Raw genomic sequence first — 6,715 nt, 5'->3', positions numbered from 1 at the left:
TTCGAACATGTGTTGCGTGACGACCCCTCCGGTTTAAAACATAGCAAAGAAAAGCATAGATCACAAGTGAAAGCATATCCAAGTTTTCACACTTTAAACAAACAAGATGGCCGCCAGTCGGCCATATTTGATCAAATTGCAAATTGAATTGACATGTACATGTATCCATTTATGACATGCTAAATATCAATGACATGGGTGACAGATGTAGCAATATGGCCAAATAAAAAACGGCCGTTATTCGGCCATCTTGGATCTGATGATGCATGTGCCAAATACTAATGAAAATGGTACATAATCTTGGAAATATAGCAGCAAGGCCAAAAAGTCAAATGGCTGACAATCGGCCATCCTTGATCCGATTTTGAAACAAATTGTCATGGACATATATCCCAACATGTATAAAGTATGTGTCAAATCTGAATGAAAATGACAGAGCATGTCCAATATACAACATTTTCAAAAAACAAGATGGCTGCCAGTCAGCCATTTCAAATCGCTAAACCACTGCATGTGCATATGTTCCACATAAAGTACTAGGCACATGCAAAGAATGAACAGAATCTGTCCAAATGATTCTAAAATACGACTCCGGGCGGACGGACATCGAATTACAAGTCCCCCCCTTTTCAGACTTCGAACGGGGACTAAAAATTATGACCATACAGGACTTGATATTTCAGTTATATACGTTGTCAGACAAGCCAATTAAAATACTAGTCTGCAAGAGTACTTAAGATATTACAGCTATGCATATTGAAGTTACAGCCACTTAGTCATCTGATACATCAGTCATATTTGCTTGATGCCTTCATTACAGCACTGGTTGCAAGGTCACATGACCATATAAGGCATTTTGAATGCATATCCCTGAATGCAAATGATCATCTATGTATCAAGTTTCATTGTATCTATTAGATCATTCTTGAAAAAACAAGCCATGCATGGCACAATCCCCGTTAGTTATCAAATTTAAGACATAAAGTTTTGTTTATAGTAATATAGCTGGAATATAAACATGTCAGGAATATGATGATTGTTTAACATTTAAATGATTGACATTTGTATCTGATCGTCAAATGAGTATTGAGAGATATTGCTCTGGAATAGCATTAATTAAAACAAAATCAGCCATTATGAATATATGTATAATGAATATATGAAATTCAAACATAGTCAGTCAAAGCATATCAGAGATAGGGCTCTAAAAGCCCATTCATTAAAACAAAATGGCCACGAGTCAGCCATTCAGAATCCGATCTAAAAAATAAAACAAGTTTTTTAGCACAAAAATAGCCACCATTAGGCCACTTTAAAAAGGATCGTCAAACCAATATATCCGTACATCTGTGACATGATGTATAATGAATATGAAAAATTTGAACATAATCAGTCAAAACAAGTCAGACATAAGGGTCTGGAAACCCATTCATTAAAACAAAATGGCCACAGGACAGGCATTTTGAGTCTGATCTGAAAAATAAAATGACGTGCATCAGGAACCCGTAATGTCTAATATATGTACCAAGTTTGAACGAAATCCATCCATAAATGCTTGATATTTGATGATTTTTTAGCACAAAAATGACAACCATTCGGCCATTTTGAATAGGATCGTCAAACCAATATATCTGTCTATGACATGATGTATAATGAATATTTAAAATTTGAACATAATCAGTCAAAACAAGTCATTGTCAATGACGCGTCCCCGTTCCGTTCATATTTGAGTGACATATACATTCAAAGCAGATCATGACCGAAATGCACCTGCATATGTACAACACATTGTGCTAAATCTGAACAAAATCCATCCATGCATGACTGAGATCCGGTTCTGGAATTGTGAAAATACGTGATTTTGATGCATTTTCGGCCTTAAAATGGCCATCATTCCACTATTGTTAAGCAGATCATGAAACAAATGCACATATCTATTTGTGACATGATGTACCATGTGTGTGTGAAGTTTGAACTTGATCAATCCAGACATGTCTTGGATACGGATCCAGAACTGAATTCTTTAACAAAATGGCCGCCAGTCGGCCATTTCGAACCCGATCCAAAAAAAAATGACGTGCATCAAGGTCCTATTATGTTTAATGTATGTACCAAATTTGAACAAAATCCGCCAATGCATAACTGAGATCCGGGTCCGGAATGGTAAAAATGTGCGATTTTGATGCATTTTCGGCCTTAAAATGGCCGCTATTCGGCTATCGTTAATCAGATCATGAAAAAAATGCATGTGCATATGTCCCATATAATGTGTGATGTATGAGTGAAGTTTGAACTTTATCGGTCCATGCATGTTCGAGATACAGGTGATCACGGACGGACGGACGGACGGACGGACACAGGACTGCGTCCGAACGGGGACTAACAAGTTGGAAATATGGGTCTAGAAGCCCATTCATTAAAACAAAATAGCCGCCAGTCGGCCATTTTGAATGTTATCTGAAAAACAAAATTATTTGCATCAAGGTCGCATAATGTCTCGTGTATATATCAATTTTGAACAAAATCCATCTGTAAACAGCCGAGAAATGCTTGATTTTTTTAACACAAAAATGGCCACCATTCGGCCATCTTGAATCAGATTGTGAAACAAATTGACGTGCATATGTATGATATCATGTATGATGTATGTGTGAAGTTTGATTGTGATTGGTCCAGGCATTTCTAAGATACAGGTCCGGACGGACGGGGACTAAAAAGCAGCCTCTTGGTTGAGATAGCTCTGCTGTTAGCAATAATGCACTTACAGAATTGATGATATCACAAAATGAACAAATCTGCAAAGTCCATTTAAAGTACCTAAAAGTGATATCAAAGTAATCAGACCTGCAGTCTGATGAAAAGGCTTAAAATGGCTCATTAGCAGCCTAACAAATCCAAGTTGCATTTTCATGGGAGTATCATGATCGAAGTCTCGCACAGATCTATACTTTATGCGCGTTGTTTGTGGTGACATGCCGTGATACTCAAAAAAATTCCTCATTAATGCTGAAAATTGTGCCCCAATTGGCAACATTGCCAACCAGGTTATACATGGAATAACAAATTATTTAATTTCCTCTCTCTGATCAATGATCTCACAATTCTTTGAGAATCACACAAATCTAATGGGGGGGGGGGGGAAAGGATCCCCCCCCTCAAACAAATTTACTTATAAAAACTCGAGAAACTCGGAATAAAAGTCTGGCCTTATTGTTTGATATAAAATAAATGCAAAATTAAACAGATCTTAATCGTGAGCAAATGTTTTGCAAACTTTATCAATTTGGGAAGAAAAAATACAAATGAAATGTTAAAATTAGTTTTCAATTTGTTAGCACCACACAATGAGAATATCACTGCATTATCTAGTACAAGATCTTGAAGAGTGTCTATCCTTTGCACTTGTGTTCAGCAGTCTTTATATACTGAATGAAATATAAAGCTAGTGGCATTAATAAATTTATAGCGAGCGAAAGAAAATGTATAAAAATACACATGCAGTGAAAAATGAGAGTACTATAATGTAGATACTGGTATCAAATACGCCAATGAGGAGATCTGTTATTTTAAAAAAACACTTAGTATTCATGTTCCTCTATTAATAGAAGTACTATATTAATCTTGGGGTCCCTTGCATAACAGTACAACAAGAACCTTATCAGTTTCCCAATACAGAAATATATAAAAACAAAACTTAAACATACTGGCCAGCATTTCAACAAGAAAAGTAGTGGATGTTTTGTGGCAGGAAAAATGATTTATACTACGTAATGAAAAACAATTTGGTTATTGTACTATCTAGGAGAGCCTACTGACACCTTGGTTCTATTTATAAACAGTATAAATGTTAATTCTGTGCACTAATATCAATTTTCAACAAATTAATTCTTTTAACCAAATCAAACCACCATCTTGAAAATTATATGTGCTAGTCACACAAAAATTGAACACAGTGGCTATTTTATGATTGGCAAGAATAGCTGGTTTGAAGATAATCAGATTAACCACAAGAAAAGAACAATTTCAAGTGACATTACACCAACTTGAAAAATGTGCATACAACACATTGCATACATCCAATTATTGCTAGTTAATAAAATATTCAAGTTTGAAAAAGATTTAATAAAAAAATTGTTAAGTTTATGCTGGAGACTTACCTTTCACCCCCCTCTCCACACATCTTCCCCTTCATCTTATGATGATTGGGCAATCTTAAAATATCCCAATTATACAGCTTTTCAAATGTTAAAGCATAGTGGTCGTCGCGCTGCGCATGTGCGACATTTGTGTTGATAAACATTGATTTTCCCCACAATTCAATGCGTTCTTCAAATGGAAATCACAAGTGTGATGTTCGATTTGGGCGTGACTTGCACTGAATACCGCCGGCGACTCTTGACACCTAAAAACACCTAATTAAAGCTTGGAAAAGTCTCAGTACTCGTTGATCTGTGCAACGGTCAAAGTCACCATCTTTGTTTATACGAGACCCATATATCTCGCGCATGCGTGGCGCGGCGACTACCATCCTTTAATGTCCAATTTGCAAGTTCATGCACAGATATGAATTTACTCATATTGATTACAGGTGGTAGATAAAATAAGCCCAGCTTGACCCGATCCAACCCAAACTTTGATAGCACGGCAACAACTAAGGCAGCAAGCTATACACCCCCCTCCCAAGAAATCTATTTTTGCAATACTGACAAAAAATCTTGCACACAAGTTCCTAAGGTTTAATAAGGTAAAGATTTGGGTCAGTAACGTTGATTGACAGAGAAACACTAACAAAACTGCAACAATTGGCTGCAAAGTTGGCAATCATGAATTTGATCTCAAAAAACCTGATATGCATCTTACATTGTTTGCAACCCACAAACAAACACACCCACCCACCCACCAAACCAAGTTGCAGCACTGCTTCATGTGCCAAATTCCTGTCAGTCAGCAATATTTGATAAGATTGAAAACAAAATTAATGTGCAAATGTATGACATGTCCACTTTGTGTACTAAGTTTGTAAAGAATCTGTCAATGCAATATTCCCAGTTTTCAGACTGAGATAAGTGGAGTGAAGCATTACCTGTTTAACTATATATTCATTTATACTTTACTGGGCACCAAGAAAAGTACATACAATGACAGCAAAACTAAAATTGTGTTATTGACTTTGATTCCTTCTATTCAAGAAGAATTGAATAATCTTTTAGTACAATTAAATTACACATGCTATTCCCATCTTTGAATGGAAGTCCACAGACACCTTTCAAGTCAAGTGTCATGACAATGCTGAAAATACTGTTAAAATATTGTTTTCCATCTAGCCCAGTTAAACTTTTTTTCACGCAGTTTGAAAAGAGCATGAAAACAGTACACAAGGGGGAGGGGGTGTTTTTTTTTTTTTGAAAATTAAACTGTGCTAAGAAACATTGTAAAACTTTAAATTCAGGATATGCTTAGGTAATTTGGAATGTACTTGTAATAAACTGTCTGCAAAACACAACTCGCCCCATGTACCAAAAAAGATGGAGTTCACGTAATCTGTAGCACATCAAGAGACTTGTGCTGTTAACAAAAATCTTGCATTAAGTGTTAGAGATGGTTGCTGTCGACTTTTCAGGGAATGGTTTGAAAAGAAAGTGCAGTTTCTGTTACCTATTCATGTAATAAAAACATAACCGTTTTGCTAGAAAATTCTTAATGTTGTTTCTCACTAAAACTTTTTTCATATCAATTTTAACAAGACTCAATACACAATCATGCAAATGTTTTTTACAATATTCAATTCTCAGCATGTCTAACATAAATGTCTGCAATTCAGAAACAATTTTACTATTTTGTCCTTTGCATCATTTAGGGGGGGGGGGGTGTCAGACATGAAACAATTAGATTTAGAGTAGATATACATCCAATTTTTATCTCTGCATTTAACACACCCTTTCCAATAAATCTAATTTCGTATTGCCAAAAAAATTGTGGACACAGAAGTCTTGCAATCGACACAGACTAGCAGTACTAGAGACACTGAGAATTGGAACCTTTACCACCCCCCCACCCTCTGCAATTTTTTTTTTTAGGCACAAAGTTATCTACGCTGCCAAACTCAACCAGGATTATCAATGTGAATAAGCCAAGGTTATTATTGGATCATGTATTTAAATTAAATTGATACAATAGTACACATTTTATAATCAACAGTCTGTCATGTCAGGTTATAATGAATTGCTTGCTCACCAGGTTACAATACTACCGGTATATTGCGGTAATCATAAGACACAAAAACAATCTTCCTTTTAGAAATTTTTTTTTCTGGTAAACTTTCGCTACAGCTAAATCATAGAAATGTTCATCTAACCGTAATTGTACCAGCACCTTGGAGTTTAAGATTTTGGTACAATTTGGGTTAAATGATCTAACCTGTAATTTTGTTTAAAAAACAAAACAACCGAAAACCTTAAAATAAACTTCAGAATGAACCCCCCCCCACCCCAAACAAAATCTCTAATATTAAAAATTAAGCTTTATAATTATAAAATCACCTGCAAAAGTTGTTCAAACAAAAAGACTACTTTCAGAACCCCTAAAGGTCACACATCCTGGTACTTTTGATAGTATGACAGGATCACAACCATACACAACTGGGACATTCTAATGCGTCTTTGTTCCTACCAGAAACATTTTAACCAAGTAACTAAAAAACAATTAGATAAGTCCA

This window comes from Saccoglossus kowalevskii, chromosome 1 (genome assembly GCF_978046115.1).
Source record: "Saccoglossus kowalevskii chromosome 1, keSacKowa6.1, whole genome shotgun sequence".
Lineage (NCBI taxonomy): Eukaryota > Metazoa > Hemichordata > Enteropneusta > Harrimaniidae > Saccoglossus > Saccoglossus kowalevskii.
Note: the sequence above shows the minus strand (reverse complement) of the source record.